Raw genomic sequence first — 18,337 nt, 5'->3', positions numbered from 1 at the left:
TCCAGGCTCACTTGTGCATCCCCTTCCCCTCACTTTGTGATCCCACAAGCAAGCCGGTCAGCTTTATGACCCTTAGAGCAGAAGGGAAAGTCCTTTCCTGCCTCAGGGCATATGCATAGACTATTCCTTCTGCCTAGAATGCTCTTTTCACCCATCTTCACCCTACTCTCTCCTCCTTATCCTTCAAGTCTCAATTTAAGTATCTCTAAGATCTTCACCAAGACTTTCCATGACCCCTGCACCCCCATCACTCTTACAGCTAAAAGAAATATTCCTGTTAGATGCTACCATCACTCCATTCTTTTTCTTCATAACATGTATCAAATTTGTAATTATATGTATGTTGATTTGATTAAAGTCTGGTTCCCTCTCCAGACTTCCAGATCCATGAGGTCAGGGGCTAAAATTGTTTTACTCACAATAGCACCCATAACTTGGCATACGGAAAGCGTACAAACAGTAAATGCTAAATAGATATTAAGGGAGCCAGTATAACACAGTCGTCAAGCACATGGACTCTGGAGCCAGACTGCCTGGGTTCTGACACTTAACTAGCTATGTGCCCTTGGACAACTAACTTAATGTCAGTTTCCCCATCTACAAAATGGAAATAATAATTGTACCACCCTGATGAGGTTGTTTAAATAACAAAGTGAGTAAATATTTGTAAATCACTGTATTACATGCCTGTTAAACGTAAATTGGAGTCAAGCTATCAAATACCAGGTTGCCCTTCTAAAGAGAGCAACTAAATGAACTTCCAGGTCATAAAATTCTATAATTTACACCTATTAAATTAGAAGACATTATTTAAAAATAATACTCAGTGCTAACTATGCTATAAATGTCTCATATATATCATTTACATATAAATGTACATTCCTATGTTACTGGTGGCAACGTAAATGATACTACCCTTTTGGAATCGGATAATAAATTTTAGGAGTCACCAAAATGTTCCTGCCTACCTAGAAATACATGTAAACTGGAAAGAAAACTTTTTAAACTATAGTTAATAAGTAACACTTCAGTACTAGTAAATAATGGATTTTTAAAATATGGAATGTTTAAGTACATTTTGAAATATTAACTCTAATAATAATCAATTAATGCTAAAATTGTAAAATTTATAAACATGAAAAGTGTTATGACACGTTTAAAAAAGAAAATTCAAAATTATATCTATACTATGATCATATGACAGTATATGATCTCGTATAATATACTATTTTAATCATACACATATATGTGTGTGAGCGTGTGTGTAAAGACAAAAACTAGAAAGAAACATGAAAAAATAATTGATATGCTAGAACAGTAAAACTCTGCATATTTAAGATTTTAAATTATTGTTTTCCCAGTATGCACCCAGCTTCCCATACTAAAAGGTGTTATTAAGGTGATTTATTTCACATTAATATATTTTAAGAGGCTAACTTTTTAAGTTAAAGTTTCATATACAAAAAGTAATAGATGATTTGAAGTAAGGCAAGTTTGCTACCTACGTAAAACTTATCACAGCCTTTTTACACACACAAACAGGTAACTGAAAATTTAAAATGTGCTTCCTTGGTCAACAGGAAGACAGGCTCTTGTGACCTATCTATAAACTGACTTTAGATTCTGGAGATAATAAAGATAATGCAGAAAAAGCCATTTAAGGAGGGAGTATTCACCAAAAAGTAATTCTCCTGGATGCCTCTTCACCTTTATCGGATCTCTGGTTCATCTCTGTCCTGGTCATTAATTGACAAAGATTGCCAAAGGCCAGCTCAGGAACAAGAGAGGTAAGTGACTGAGGAAGTTTATTTAGACTGGTAACATGGATAGGAGGTTGCAGAAAAACAGGTAAGACTGAAATCAGAAGGGTGTAAAGCAAAGTTACACAATGGATATGTTTTAGAAGAATGCAAATCCTGGGGTTCAAAGAAAAGGGGTCCAAGATGATTGAGAAGAAATCTATGAAAAAGTTACATAGATTTGATAATTCTGCCTTCAAAGGTGGAATTCCCTTCCCCTCTTCCCGCTGTTCCCGCCCCCCTTTTTAGTTAACTTTAGAAGTCTAAAATATAAATTAACTGCTGGGTAACCACACAATGGTGTTGCAATGTAAAGAAATTTTAACCCAATTACCATCATGTCAGCATTTCCTTTCCAGTTGCTGTTAAATATGTTGCTCCTCTCCGCCGCGTCCTTCCTTGCAAGCTCTCCTCCCTTGCCTGGTGAGTCACACATCTTGCTTCATAAATTATACTGTTATTAGTCTCAGGCACAAGGGACTGATGCAGGCAAAAGCAAGGGAGTTGAGAACCTCGCTGCTGCTAGTGACTCACAGAGGAACCCAAGGTCAGGCCCTGATTCTGTCTCAGGTTTTCCCACTGGAGAAACTGGAGGATTGGCTGGGTGCAAAGCCCTCCTGTGCACTGTGGCAGGTTCTGCAGAAGCTCCCCACAGGCAAAAGCAAGGGAGTTGAGAACCTCGCTGCTGCTAGTGACTCACAGAGGAACCTGAGGCCAGGCCCTGATTCTGTCTCAGGTTTTCCCACTGGAGAAACTGGAGGATTGGCTGGGTGCAAAGCCCTCCTGTGCACTGTGGCAGGTTCTGCAGAAGCTCCCCACTCACTTAGCCTCAGGTCAGGAAGACCACCATACAAATCGCAAGCCTGCAATTTAAGAATTTTTTAAAAAGAATGCAGTGCTACATACACTGCCTCAAGTAGCTCACTGTCTTTCAAACACCTGAAAAAGAAAGAACCTTGGCCCTGGAGTCAGACAGCCCGTTCAAGGGCCAGACCTGTCAATAGCTAGGTCTTGGACAACTCAATCTCTGAATCTTCGTCTGAATTAAATGGTGCTAATTCTACCTACTGCAAAGACCTGCTGTGGATTAGAGTGATTAGGTATGTATGTACTTTACCTGAATACAGTAAAGTACAGAATCAGTGTTATGTAATGATACTATCTTATTATCCTGACTTTATTGGGTAGGGGCAAGAATCCCATGTCAGGCTGGTTTAAATAATAAGATTAAATGCTAAGTTTAAAAAGATTCTCCAAGGGAGAGGAATGGGACATCTGCTCCTTCACAGCTGCCTTCCCGCCACTATTTCCACATCTTTCACTACTGGGAAAAGATAACTGGTTTCATATTCTTCTTTCAGTAAAGGAAGCCCACATAATGGGCAAAAACTCTGCTAAACAGAAAGTCCAGAGACAAGTCCTGGAGAGGCTGTCCTGCATAGAGTCACCTAGTTCCAACCTTCCCAATGATCAGATTCACCTGGGGGGATGCCCAGACCTTCCCCCCACAACACACTGGGATAGAATTTCAGGACAGGATGCGTAGGAACCCAAGGCCTATTGGCTTGTCAAGAATAGATGTTTGGGAATCTGAATGCCCATCCTACCCCTTTCCAGCTATATGACCTCATCTGTAAAACAGATATAATGATTTTTATGTTTGTAAACTCTAGGTCAGGATGAAATGAGGTCATGTGTCTAAATCACTTTGTAACGCTCGGTGTATAGTAAGTGCCCAGTAAGCTGCAAATGTTGGTACTGTGGTCACTATTTACATTTCCTCATCAATGGCACTATGGATTTCCAAGTGGCATAACAGCCAGCCGTCATTCACTAATTTCCTATAATACCCTGATCAGTATTGAGGTTACCCGACCAAGTGTTGGTGGCAGAGCAGCTTTTCTGAGGGATAATCCATTTCCTTGACAGGGTAATTCATTTCCTCAGTGTCAGCAGGATTTCTTACAACACGGTAGTCGTCAGGGGCAGTGTCACCAAAGGAATCTCTTATGAAAGAGAGTGAAATCTATAGAAGGGTACAGAGCCACACCTTGATCAAGAAGGAATCTGGAACATCTGTCTCACTCACTGATAAAGAGGAAGCAAGTTACTTTTAGGGAAGGACTTGGTGTTATTAGAGAACTGATGAAGAAAGCCTCCAATTTTAATATTTAAAATATATGCTTATGAAGTGTTTCCTGCTGCCACTGCAGAAGGAAACATCCCTTAGAAAAGAACAAGATGACAAAGATTCCCATAATCTTCAGATGAGGGTGAGGTGCAGTGGGTGTGAGAACCTAGAGCAGAGGGCAGGGAAGCAGTGAAGGAGTACAGAAAAATAATCTCAATTACACGTTCCCAACAGTTTCCTTCTTTAACTCAGAAATCATTAATAAATAAATAAATAAATAAAAGGGGAGATTTCCCCCTGGCAAGAAGTGCTGGCATGAGATTAGGAAATTGGGCACCTGCTGGGATAGTCACTGTTTCCTCCTCTGAGCAAACAGGGATGGGTCATCTCCCTTTCTCAGCCCAGCCTCTCCCTCTGTCCATGGCCACTAGCTCTTGCTATTTACTCACCAAGAGTAAGTAACTCATAAGATCTCAAAACTGAAAAGAACTAGTCATTCCTATCTAGCTCTATCTAATGCAAGAAGCCCCTTAAAGAAAAAAAAAATGCATAACACCCAGATTTTAAGTAGATGGGGGAAAGACAGAGACACCGAGACAGACAGAGACATAGAGAGACATATAGGGTATCTGCAAAGTCTGCAACATAGAGAAAATATTTCATTTATTAATTATACTTTTGGGGGAGATTAATGATTAAATCCATGGCTTTAAATTTAGGCATCTTTTGGGATTTCCCCGGTGGTCCAGTGGTTAAGACTCCGTGCGCCCAATGCAGGGGGCCCAGGTTCAATCCCTAGTCAGGGAACTAGATCCTGAATGCTGCAACGAAGATCCCACGTGACGCAACTAAGACCCAGCACAGCCAAATAAATAAATATATTTTATTTATTTTATTTTATAAAAAATTAGGGATCTTTTGACTGCAAAAGTATCTGGAAGAAAAAACATTCTGGGTATATTATACGAAAATGTAACATATTTTAAAATAAAAATTTCCCTAGGTTTCCAGACTTTTCAAATATACATTCTTTTCAAAAGGGCATCCTTAAATTTCTGTCCAATATATATTTATATGATTTTCATTTGTCTCTGATTTCTGCCATTAGCTGTTGTGAATCAGAGAAAACACCATGCTGACACGTACCAAGCAAGGTACCAGGTCAGTGTCATGTCAGGCACAGAGCCAACTCCCGTTTCCCTGGTCGGGGGAAGTCCAACATGTGCCATGTGATCTGCTGGCTACTCCTCTATTGATCTTGATCTGGGGTCTATGGGTTTCTAAGCCTTCTTTTTAAAATCTTCTTCTCTAAACTAAGACTTATTGGGTATTTCCTCAGATTTTTTTCTGCCAAAACATACAGTTGCCATTAGTGCTACCATGAATGACTAGTCTGATTCTGTAAAGCAGGACCACATGTGAACCTAGATGAAAGTGGTGGAACTGGGGTTGGGTTGACCCGCAGGGCAGGTTGCTGGCTCCACATGCTGTAAGAGAGGATTCAAGTTCCCCTGTGTCATTCATGTCAGTGAAATGTAATTATAAATGTCTTAAGGTTAACCAAAAAGAAAAAGATGCTCTGAACGTGAACAAGAGAATCATGATATTCAATTTCTACTGCATGGAACAGTACAGATCCAGAAGTTATATTATTTTACCTGTCACATCCATACTAACATTTAGGTCTCTATATATTTTGAGGTTAGAAACAAGGTTAATTTTTTTCCATATGGATATTCAAATGGTCATTCTTTCCTTATATTATCAATACTGTCATAAATCAAGGGTCCAATATGTATTGGAGTAAATGTGTCCAATATGTAAAGTGGAGGTTTATTTCTGGAATTTCTAGTCCATTTTATTGGTCTGTTGTGCCTTTGGCTTTAGTATTTTTTTTAAAGTTTCCTAGTTGATTCTTACTTTCAGCCAGTATGGAGAACCACTACCAGCTACAAAATTAATTAGTAGATCATGACCAGAAATTTTATAGAGCGGAATGGAATAGAAGAGAAAACATCAATACATATCAAGTATTGTTTTGTGAAACTTTTATTCCAGTTAATGTGTGTGTGTGTTCTGAGTTGAGATCTAAAAGTATTTACCATCAGTGATCATTAAAAGAGGTTTGAAAACCACTGCAATAGTGTAATCTGTGAAACAATTACTTAGGAAAATCCAACTTGAATATTATTTTACAGTCATCATCTAGTAATGCTCTGACGTTTTCTCTTCCACAATTGGTTGTAGACCAGCATTCCACAGAAAGTGTATTTCCATTGGAAACAAGTCAGGGAAAGTCAGTTACAGCTAATGGAACAGGAGGAGCTCATTATAAGCCCTGTAACGCTGACCCAAGGTCAGAAGTGACAGTGAGCCTGTGGGAACATCACAAATGAAAATTGCGCATCTGCGCAGTTTGAGATTTGCTCAGCATCAGCATATTTTACATTTTTAATCAGATGGCAAGCAAGAAAACAAAATTTGAAGGGAAGAAATTGAAGCCAATTTAGTTACTAAATGATGTCAAGTCATCTTCATTATTGAAGAAAATGCTCTCAGAATTTTTGCTTGAATCTTGAAATAATTATTCTTCAGCCTGTGTCAGGATCAATCTAACCAACAAGTATTTATTGACTACCTGCTAAAGTATGTCTGGCAAATGAATCAAAATAAAACAAATAGGGCTTCCCTGGTGGCGCAGTGGTTGAGAATCCGCCTGCCGATGCAGGGGACACGGGTTCGTGCCCTGGTCCGGGAAGATCCCACATGCCGCGGAGCGGCTATGCCCGTGAGCCATGGCTGCTGAGCCTGCGCGTCCGAAGCCTGTGCTCCGCAACGGGAGAGGCCACAACAGTGAGAAGCCCACGTACCGCAAAAAAACAAAATTAAAAAATAAATAAATAAAAGAAATAAGACTTGTTCTTGAACACAAGTACTCTATAAAGAACAAATGGATTGTGGCATATGCTTTTTCCTCCCTAATCACTTCATTTAAGAACATGGAAATATAAATAAAAATTATTTCAAGTCCCTTAATGTAATATTTTATCTCTTCATATAACCTAAATATATGCATTAGCTGTGAATTTTCCAGTTTTCCCAATAACGAGAATTATGTTTGGTGATTACTTCACAATATATACAAATATTTAATTATTATGTAACAACACCTGAAGCCAGTATGTCAATTATATCTCAGTTTTAAAAAAAGCTAGAAAACTGCTTCCATTTCTCCCTTCTCCAGGCCCAGTGACCACACGTCACATGTTTCAGAAGGCAGAGCTACAGGATGGAAGAAGGCAGCACAATCTATGACAGGAGAACTAAACCGTTGCTGCACACATGCAAAAAGTATGTATCTTTTGATTTTGTTTTTATATTGTGCACATGCACACGAACGTGTGTGTGTGTCTGTGTAGTGTGTGTATGTGTATGTCTGTGTGTATCTGTGTCTATGTCGTGTGTGTGTGTATGTGCATCTGTGTGTCTGTGTGGTGTGTGTTTGTGTGTACCAATACTGAGCAGACAAATTTGGAAATTTTGGTTAAATGTATTAGTTTCCTGGTATTTCCTGAAGATAAAATTCAGGGAAAAAAAAAAGGAAAGTTTCCATTGAATTGGAACTTCTGTAAACCGAATGCCAGCTATGCGTAAGGCCTCTGGTCTGTTCAGTTCACACTCCTTAGAACGCTGTACAGATACCCTCCACAGACTTTCCAGCAACCAGGTTGGCAAAAAAAAAAAAAAAGAGGAAATGGTTTTTTAAATGAACCAAAACCCTTTAACTTTATATTTGAGCAGCATGTAAACACTCCCTGCCTGAGAAATTTTAAATCCTCCTACTTGGGAAAGGGGAAATGTGTCTCAAGGTCAAACTCCCTCTCACACAGCCCTCTTCTACTTGTTAATGGGCTTCCTCAGACTTTAAGGTCTGATAATAATGAAATTTGGAAATAATTTAACTGTTTCAAAAATACAGTGATTGCTGAAGTCCATTTACAATGGACTGTCTGTCCCCTATCCACAGAAATTCCTGGGGAAAGTTTAGGCTGTTACAGTGTTGTATAAGGTCAAAGGTTCTTTTTTAAAAAAATATTTATTTATTTTGGCTGTGCTGAGTCTTAGTTGCAGCATGCGGGCTCTTCGTTGAGACTTGCAGACTTCTTGGTTATGGCATGCATGCGGGATCTAGTTCTCCAATCAGGGATTGAACCCAGGCCCCCTGCCTTGGGAGTGTGGAATCTCACCCTCTGGACCACCAGGGAAGTCCCAAGGTCAAAGGTTCTTAATCTCTCCATCCACGTGCTGTTTGATGTTTTTATACCTAAGCCCTAATTTATTCTAATTAGGCTTTTAACTTAGTTTATATTTTCATCATTTAAAATCCTTGCTATAAGACACAATCTTAAGGCAATATATAGTATGGCCCATAAAATGATGAGACTGATTGTTGCACTGGGCTTAGGAAAGTAAGTCCTGCCACTTAAGAAAGTCTTCTTTCAGAGTGCCAATTGTCTGGTCTGTCTGGGATGACACAAAGATTTCTTCAATCATTCTGGGTCTACCAGCTAAATAAAAACAAACTCACGATGTGTAAGACCAATAAGGTCAGTGGTATTGTGTGCGCAGGTGTCTCCAGGAAAAGGAAGAATACAATTGCATTTGATTCCAGAGGGAGCTTCCCTGTGTTCCTCTCCTATCTCTCTGCTATGATCTGCAGTTCATTGGGATTCAAAGTTAGGGACAGATGCCGAAATGCCATTCCTGATGCCAACTGGCTTACTTAACTCCAGGCTTTTAGCCAGTAAATAAATCAATCACTCTTGTCCTGAATCTGTCTTTATAAAGGTATATTATCTCCAGTTCAAGCTTTGTATTGCATCCCTAAATTCACACTATGAAGGCCTTGGAAAGCCCAAGGCTCCTGAGTAGATGGCCTGGGGCCCAAAGCATATGAATGGTTGCCACACTATACTCTGTTCCATGAGTTCTTGGAGCCAGACCCTCCTCCCACATGCATCCTGCCAACAAGGTTTCTGCTATGGCTTTGGGAGCCCAGGAAAACTCAGATGAACTCTGTGTGTGTGTGTGTGTGTGTGTGTGTGTGTGTGTGTGTGTGTATGTATGTGTGAATGTGTGCATAAAAACACATCTTTCCTGACCTCTAACTCTGAAATGATTAGCACAACAAACTGACTTTTGTAAAACAAGTATCTGATGTTCTTGCTTTTTTTTTTTTTTTTTGTGGTACGCGGGCCTCTCACTGTTGTGGCCTCTCCCGTTGCGGAGCACAGGCTCCGGATGCGCAGGCTCAGCGGCCATGGCTCACGGGCCCAGCCGCTCTGCGGCATGTGGGATCTTCCCGGACCGGGGCACGAACCCGTGTTCGTTGCATCGGGAGGCGGACTCTCAACCACTGCGCCACCAGGGAAGCCCTGTTCTTGCTTTTTGCCTGATTTTACTATGCTTTAGGGGAATCTTGGCACAGGACTTTCACTACCCTGTTTCAGAGGCTATGTCAAAGCTGGATGGTAACCACTATAAAGGATCTCAATAATTACAACGTGATATTCAAAGAAAGTCAATCACACGATGTTATAATAAACAAGCACCAGGCAGCTCCATGAGGGCAGGTTCTTGCCTCCATTGTTCACTGCTGATACCCCCATGCCCAGAACAGGATCTAGCATGACAAAGCATCAACAAATAATTGGAGAAATGACTACTATTTATCGAAAGCCTACCATTTTTCAGTCATGCAGATGACACACTGCATAACTTGTCTCTCTATTCCTTATAACAAACAATGCCATGTGATGGACGTTATAATAAATAGCTTATAAATAAGGAAAGTGAGGTTTGAAGAATTTCACTGACTTGCCTAGGTCACATAATTAGTAACCAGGAAGGAGCTATTCAAATCTAGGTCTGTCTGCCTTTCTAGCCCATGTTCAGTCCACTTCATCATGCCTTCACCCCAAGAGTAGAAGCAAATTATAGATTGGCTCTTGATCTTGCTATGACACCAAATTAACATATTTGCATATTATTTTGGATTCAGAAACACCTCCAGGTGACAAGGACTCTGTAAAGGGCTGATGGAATACAATAGGAGAATAGAAGGCTCCAATCATATATATATATGATTGTATATATGTATCTGTGTGTAGGAAGGCAACAGAGTTCTGGCTTTCTCACTTCCCTATTATACTGCTAAAATCTCACTGAGCCTAAATATCCTTATCTGAAAACTGCATAAGATGAGTCTTGCCTCACTGAATTAAATGGGAAATGCATATACATACAGCAAGAACCCAATAAGTGCAGACTATTGCTAACCCAGAATTATCTTCAGACTTATATAAATTTGATTGCTTTTAGAAAAGACAGAATATTTTTAATGGGAAGACTATACAGTTACTGTCAGCATGAACATATGCCTATTTTCCCCTTCAAGAATTTGTCCCTTTGTCCAGCAATCCTACTGATGAAATTTTAAGTGGAAACCCCCTTTTTAAAAAAGGCTTGTAGGGGAGAGGAATGAAAGGTGTTTAAAGTCTGAATCCTCACTCATGGTAGAGAAGGACCTTGGACATTATAGATTAATGAATAAATTAATAATCATCATCTGGTGAGTCCCAAAGGTTTCTTTCCTTTGCTCTGTGTAAGGCTTTTCAGGAAATAAAATTGCTTAAAAGAACATCTTCACTAAACATGGGTTAGAAAAAATAAAGTTTTGTTTTTGTTTCGTTTTTCTTCACAAAGCTGGCAGTTTTAGAATTAATCACCTAATGTCTTCTGGACATGACATTTAGACTATCTCCCTTAAGACAGAACCAGCTTAGAAAACCTTCTTACTGTGAGATGAGCAAATTCTGCCTTGTTCCAAATTTAAGACATTCTGAAATGGCTTTTGCTATGCTGCCTGGAGATCCTCGGTCACCCTTTGCATTTCAGCTTGAGTCAAGGCTTTCCAAATAAACCAAGCTATGCCGATTGAGCGTTCAGCCTCATGTGATTTCACTCTCTGAACAATTCTTCCTGTCCCTTCAGTGAATCAGTTTAAACTCGCCAAAGAGCAAGTAATACAAGTTAGAAGTTTGAATTCAACATTTACTCTCCACTACTAAAGACTTCTGTAGTAAAACTCATCAACAAATGGCTTCAAAGCTCTCTTTTCTGTATCTCTCCCACAATCAGGCCAAAAACAAACATTTTCATCATTTCTCTCTCTCTCTCTCTCTCTCTCTCTCTCTCTCTGTCTGTCTCTCTCTGTCTCTCTCTCTCTCTCTCTCTCTCTCTCTCTCTCTCTCACACACACACACACACACACACACACACACACAGAGCCAAGGCCAACTTGGTTTTGAAGTTTCTCAAATAGTAACAACATCCACAAGATGATGCCTACCTTTCTGAAACTTCAGTCCACAAAGATGCCCCTTGGTTGTGAAGAGACAGAGCCAGACTCTCAGTGCTCCAGCCAGCTTTGTTCTCATCAGAGAGCAACACACCTCAGCTCTGTGTAAGCTCTGAAATTCTTTCAGAGACCCACCCTCTAAAGTTGCAGGTCAAGATTTCTGACTGAGGGCAGTCAGTGACGTGAGGCACAGCTACTGGATGGCACCTTCAGATTCTTTCCTGATGCAATGTTGTTTCCTGTTTGACCACATGGAGAGGAGAAAACTGGAATTCAGTGGGACACCGAGTCACAAATGCATCAACTGCTTCATCATCATTGCATTTCAGTGCACACAGTCATTAGTCAACTACTGAACAGGATAGTCTTGCTGTTTGTATTAAAAGGAAGGGGTTTATGTGGCAGAAAGAGACCTGCAACACTGCTGACAGCCCTGCACTATCCTCTGAGCTAGTCTGACAGCCGTAGTACTCTCCAGAAGCCTGGAACACAGGCAGGGCTTTTTGCTAACTAAATCACTACCACCAGCACTGCACCACAAAACTCATTACCAAGGAGCATCAGTCTCAGAAATGCAACTTTTCCACCTGTTTCCTAGCAATTGAAAAAGAAAACCCTTTTTTGAACCATAAAATGACCAAAAAAAGAAAAAAAATCAGATCATCTTTTCTTTTTAGAATAGTTGGATGCGATTCGCTTTGTTTTTATTTGTGTCTCAAAGAACAATCATCACAGAAAGACAAATCTATTAGTAGCACAATATAAATGTTGTTTGTCTGCTTGAGACACTTCAACTTTAAAGGCAAGTGTCCCTCATTTTATAGTGTTTATTTGAGATGTTGCACCTTTTGGGGCCATTTTCACTTTCTCTTGCCTGAAGATGAAACTGCTGCAGGCGTGGATTATTTAAAGGTGCTTTGACAAGAAAACTTCAACAAGTTTATTCCTGTCCGTTTTATAAGCTGAACCTTGCCTCCCAGGAGGTCTGGGCAGGAGGTGCTGCCTCCTCTGAATGCCTGATTCGAAGCTCTTCTCATTGGCTGACTTCAACTGCTGAAAGACAGCTTTTTTCTTCTATCAGCTTAATAGCTAAGAGCAAATTAAAAGCTGACTCGAGAGGGAGAAGGGGAAACGCCAGTTTCAAGTTCTTTGAAACTCCATAGTTTCTCAAATTTCTCTAATGAATTCAGTTCAAAGAAGGAAGCCTGGTCAAGGCCCTTTCACTCAACACTTGCTCACTCAGTTCTCCTAGGCTGTTTTTCTCTACCCAGACTTTCTTTTTTCTATTAAGGTGGTCATAAAATTTAAAGCTCATCTGGCAGGTGGTGAACTTCCAGCAGAGTGGGCACTAAATGCGCAGATTGTGGTTCAGACCCTCATCAGATCTTGCCAGGAGACTATGCAGAGTTACCTCACACTATCCATTTCTAGTCTATTGTCTTCTAACTGCCACCAGACTTATTGTAATAGGCAAGAACAAATCTAACTTCATGTTGGATCTGTTTCTTTTTCTTTAAACCTTGTATTCTATTGCTTTGGCTACAAGTTAAGAATGTTGCCTATAGCCTGAAATATACAGGATAGCTCATTCACAAGGCTCTGACCTTTAAATATATAACACTTTTCCATTCACATGGAGATAAAAAGTTGCAGAACAGAGAATAACATTTGTCTTGTTGGAAGTTTATAGGATCATTGTGACTGGACCTCTGCAAGGACAAAGGATTCTGGCACCAAGAAACTGCAGAACCAAATGCACCCCCAGTATAAAAGAAGCTTGAATTCTAACTCAGGGAAGATGGTTCTTTGGGACACTAGTCCACTATTTTCTTGGTCTGCTGGCTTTCTGAATAAAGTTGCTACTCCTCACCCGAACAACTCATTTCTCAGCTTATTGGCCTGTTGTACAGTAAGCAGTACGAGCTTGGACTGTGTAACATTATCTTCCCAATTAAGTTTTTTTTCTTTATCATGTCTCTTTCCCCTGCTGATAGAGCTCCACCAGCCACCTTTTCCTATAGGTCTCCTTAGCACAGGAGATAGCTACTCCTCCAGAATCTTCTCTTGTCTCTTCCCACTACCTTCCAGGCAAAGCAAACAGGCAGCTTCCATGCCCTTCCATTGACTGCTCTCTGCCCTCTCTGAGTGATGAAAGTCTGACTCCCCTGCCAAGTCCTGCAGCTTTCAGCCCTCCCTGTTCTGTGTTTATACCTATATTACAATGCTCACTCTACTATTACTACTTAGCTGGTTCTGTATCTGCTTCCCCACTACACTGGGAATCCCTCTGGGACATGCCTTACACATCCTTATATTCCTGGAGCTTAGCACAGTGCTGAGCTGTTCAATACTTGTCAACAGTTAACACTTGTCAACAGTTAAATTGTGGGCATCAAACACTCAATTTCACTTTGCAGATATCTGGGGAAGAGGATACTCCTGAACTCTACTCTGGATGCCCTTTCTCAGAATTAAACAAGCCAAGAGTGTTGTGGGACCACATTTTTTTGTTTGTCAATTATATAACTAAATACATGTCATCTACTGATGAGATACAATGTTCAAATCAAATATGAAGTATTTATACATAGCTCAATACCTTCTCTATCATTAAAAGAATTTCACATCTGCTGTATTTTTTGAGTCAGGGTCAAGGTGTAGTTCCTCCTTCTTTAGAGACAGATGAAAAACCTATGCAACAGGGGACAACAGCTAGAGGGATGGAAGAGAGGAATTCTGGAGGTTTGCTAGTTGTGACTTGGGGGAGCTGTGAATTGGGGGAACTCCCAGACATGTAAGCCTCATGTCTGGGAGTTCCTCTGAGGAAGATAAATAAATATAAACATGGTTCTTTCCAGGACTCCTACAGTAATGCTTTTCTTTTACTCTTTTTTTTTCTCTCTTTCTCACTTGTGCTTCATGATAAATGTATCAGTTCATTGCTAACAGAAAACAGAGAACCTGAAGGAAGCATGATAGAGCAAGATGCATGTGTGGGTGTCACTTCTAGGCGATACTTAACTGTTTCATTTTATGAGAAAACTTTAGGAGTTAAGACATTGAATCAGTTTTATATGTTTGAATCTACATTATGGATATTAAATCATTTATTAAAATCTTAATGATCATTGCTTTTTAAAAAGTGAATATTACCTCTGACAATTAAATGTAGGCAATTAAGCCTGATAAGAGTGGAGAAGTTTCGAGGGGAGCAATAGGGGGTACATTACAAAACTGATGCGTTTTTACACACAGACCAATCTTGTCACTAAAGGTTACTAAAGTATATAAAGGATATTTCACAGAGTAAAAGAGGGGCAGGGGATAAGAGCAGTGTGGACTCAGGTAAATCCAATCAAGATTCTGGAAGGCTACTTAGGATCTCAGAAGAGGAAAACAGAGGAAGCAGGACACAGGAAAATGGACTGTGGGCCCCAGCAGGAAGCCGACTAGACATGGTGCCACAGCTCTGCTAGCAAGGAGCAGAGGGTACACAGCTGCACGTGGTGTGGGTGTGGAGGAACGGGAAGTGGGGCAACTTCTGATATTCTAAGCTGCATGTTATGTTTGACACTGAACCTTAATCTAACTTTCCAGAGAAGAAAATATAAGTTTAATAGAACTGATCTGCTTTTCTCCTCAAAGGAGAAAATCCCTTCCAAGAAACATAATGAATACAGTTTGGCCATGTCGATCTTAACCTAACCAGTCAAATTTTCTGAGCTTTTGCTATCAACAAACTCTGTTTTCTTGTAATGTTTCATCTCATCGTTTTCACAGAGTTTTCAAATGCAAAGGTTTGCTCAGAGATAGAAATACTAACTCAAAATGCTACCAAACCGTGTATTCTTTAAATAGGTATATGGGAAAACTCATATGGGATATAATGAAACAAGGAAATGTCTGCACAAATACCTACACCGATTGAAAAATTGACATAAAATAGTCGCCCTGCCTCCATGATTCAATCTCCACAGTAGATTACAGACTGTAGGAACTGAATTGTGTCTCCCTTACCCCAACCACCAGGGTCCACACTTTCCCTGGCCCAGTGTTGCAAGGGTCCCTGACAGGTGATTTGAGAGGCTACTTCGTGAGAAAGTGAGGAAACTGAAGAGAGAATCATCAGAACTAAGGGTTCTCCTGCACTCAAGTGCCCTCCCTTTCCCAAAGCTCCATCCCCTCTCCTGCTTTGTTTCCCCTGGTCACTCCTCACTATCTCTTACTTCTTTGTTTTACTGTCTGTCTCCCCATTAGAATGGCAGCTCCATGAGGACTGGGACTTCTATCTGCCTTGTTCACTGCTGAGTCCTCAGGAGTCCAAACAGTTCTTGGCAGAGTGGACACTCAGTGCTGAGAGAGTACATTCAGTTATCTAGCTATTTACCATTGTAACTTCCTCTCTACCACAACGGGTAGTTACTTTCTCAAAGGTAATTCACTGGGCTTTTTCAAAATTGAAAGTCGGCATTTGTGTGTCGAGAAGATGGCCAGTTCTACTTTGAGCTTGTTAGGAGAAGGGGAGAGTCTTCCCTTGAAGACTTAAGTCTGTCACATATTGAGTACTTGAAGCAAAGGAACTTTAGAATCCAGCTGGCACATTCTCTGGGAAGGCTGTGGTGTCACGTGCCAGCCAGATCACACATCTCCACAGCTTCGTTTACCACCCCCAGTGATGGCCAGCAGATGGTCTCTGCCTCAGTGATGGGGCAGGCCACATCTCAACTCGCCTCCTGCAGAAAGGTTTTGTTGCTAAGCCCCAGTGCCACTTTGTGCTCATTATGTGATCTTATTCTTATTGACTGTGTGAGTCTAGACAAGTCATTTAACCTCTCAGTTCCTCAGGTTTCTCAACTGCAAAATGGGGAAGACAACAGCAATACCTTATAGAGTTAGGAAAACATTAAATTAGTTAATATCCATCAAAGCACTTAGGAGAGTATCTGGCATATAGTAAGCACTCTGTGAATTTTAGCTATGATTATAATAATAATTATTATTAATATATTTAATCTATAGGTTTTATTCCTATGTTTATTCCTAATAGACTTTATTTCTTGCACATAGACTTAGTTTCTCCAATTAAATCTTGAGTATAAGGACTGTATAAAGTTTCCAAGTAGCACCCATTACCATTCTCTGAACAGAGTATTTGTTATTCAATGAATAAATACTCATTCAGCAAGTATTTATTGGGTTCATACTAGTGCCAGGCACATCACATTATGTCTTTTGAAGGAGCTAAGGATCTCAAGAATAACAATATAGCATGACTGCCCAAACTGACACAGATGCATACTCACACAAATGAGCAGAACTGTTCACTAACCCTATTATACAGAGTGTAGAGGGAAACAGACACATGTGTATGTGGTGTGGGTCTATTTATATGTTCTACCCAGGTACAAATTGGGAGGATAGAGGAGATGGACTTCAAAATTTATTATTTCATATCCTTTGTGCATGCAAGCATAAGCCCTGGATTTTAAATGAGGAGTTCAGACTACACAGTATGGCATCAGGAATCAGACTGGAGTGGGCAGATAAACTTTTCATCCTCAAAATCATTAATCCCATGATTATCTCAGTCTGTGAAGGCTGGACTTGGCAGCTTTAACATCTGCAGTCCCTTTATCCAGCATTGTGCTGGGCATTCCATGTGCTTTATGAGTTGCATCAGCACTAAACAGGTAGGAAGGAAGAGGAGGTAGGAAGAAGATGAGTGTTTGAATAAATATCTGGGCCATTGATACCATGTTATGTGTGACTAGACCGTAAGGAAACAAAATGCCCCTTATCCATCCATCCATCATTCATTCAACACATTTATTATATAAGCTGCTTGAAACACAAAGATGAACACAAGACCCCTGACCTCAAGGAGCTTACTGTCTATCTTTTCCCTCCCATTCTCCCTCTTACCCCATACCCTACATGCCACCTGCCGACAAAGAACTGGGAGAAGATGTGCTTGGCAACCTGAGATCCCCAAGGATGGGTACCTCTCTTCAGCTTATGAATTTTGGGGAGCAATTTTTTAAAAATCAGGATGGAGTGCTTTATGGAAAACAGAAGCTGGACTAAATTTCATGAGATCAGTAACTAAGATTCATTCCCAAGAACAAGAACTCACACTTCTGCCTCCTTGTTAATAAAAGACTTTGTTACTCCACAGGGCATTAGAAACACAGACAGGCTTGAGGTTGGGAGTGAGCATGTGTAGTTCTGTGGCAGTTGAGCAGACTTGGTCACCCTTTAGTCATTTCCAGACCCTCCTAAAGTGGAGTTCTAGGCCAAAGGCATTTCCCCTCATCAGTTGCTTTTGTGCCACCAAAGCATCCAAAGTGACCAGAACATCCTGGTGTAACTGAAAGTGGTGCTGAGGTTCCAATCCTGAGGGCTGCTTCCTGTCCCTTTCTGGTCTCTGAGGGAGAGCTGCCCTCCTGCTTGCAGCTACCAAGTACTCTGAAAACACAGCCTTCAACAAAATGCTTCCTTGCTCCAGAACTTATGGCTTCTTTATGCTGGTTACATGAAATCTAACTTCCATGACTATCTATTTCCTAACCTCTCCTCCAAAATATAATCTCCACCCAGGCTATCCCATTTTACTCTCCACTGTACCCCAATACAAATCTCCCCTTGGCCTGAGCCAGTGGCTATGCGCATGCCCCACCTGTGATCCCTCCTTATCCCAGCCCCACACATTTCCTCTGGGAAACTTTGCCTCTCAAATCAACCTGAATCAACCTTTCTCTTTACACTTATTATCCAGATCACACCATTAGCCCCATTTTATGTGCAGCCCCATTTTTTAATAGTAGTACAGAAAATCCTCCTGTAACACAACTTGATCAGTATGTGCCTTGTCTCCCCTAGGCTGTAAACAGCCCATGAGCCTAGAAACACTACCAGGTTCATAGGAGACCCTCAATAAATATTAAGGATCTGATAATACTCTTTCCCCCATGTTTTAAGCTATATGTA

General features: G+C 40.5%; 1 protein-coding gene across 1 annotated transcript in view; it reads right to left on the bottom strand.

Moving 5' to 3' along the window:
• CERS3 (ceramide synthase 3) overlaps positions 1-11,518 on the bottom strand; it is a 124,004-nt gene extending 112,486 nt beyond the window's left edge. Inside the window, exon 1 of the mRNA XM_019945767.3 lies at positions 11,342-11,518. The gene's annotated coding sequence lies outside the window, so the exon portion shown is untranslated. The remainder of the gene's footprint in view (positions 1-11,341) is intronic.
• Between the last annotated feature and the right edge of the window lie 6,819 nt (positions 11,519-18,337).

The sequence above is a fragment of the Tursiops truncatus genome, chromosome 2 (assembly GCF_011762595.2).
Source record: "Tursiops truncatus isolate mTurTru1 chromosome 2, mTurTru1.mat.Y, whole genome shotgun sequence".
In the NCBI taxonomy this organism is placed as follows: domain Eukaryota; kingdom Metazoa; phylum Chordata; class Mammalia; order Artiodactyla; family Delphinidae; genus Tursiops; species Tursiops truncatus.
The sequence above is the reverse complement of the archived record's forward strand: the minus strand, read 5'-3'. Positions and strand labels throughout refer to the sequence as shown.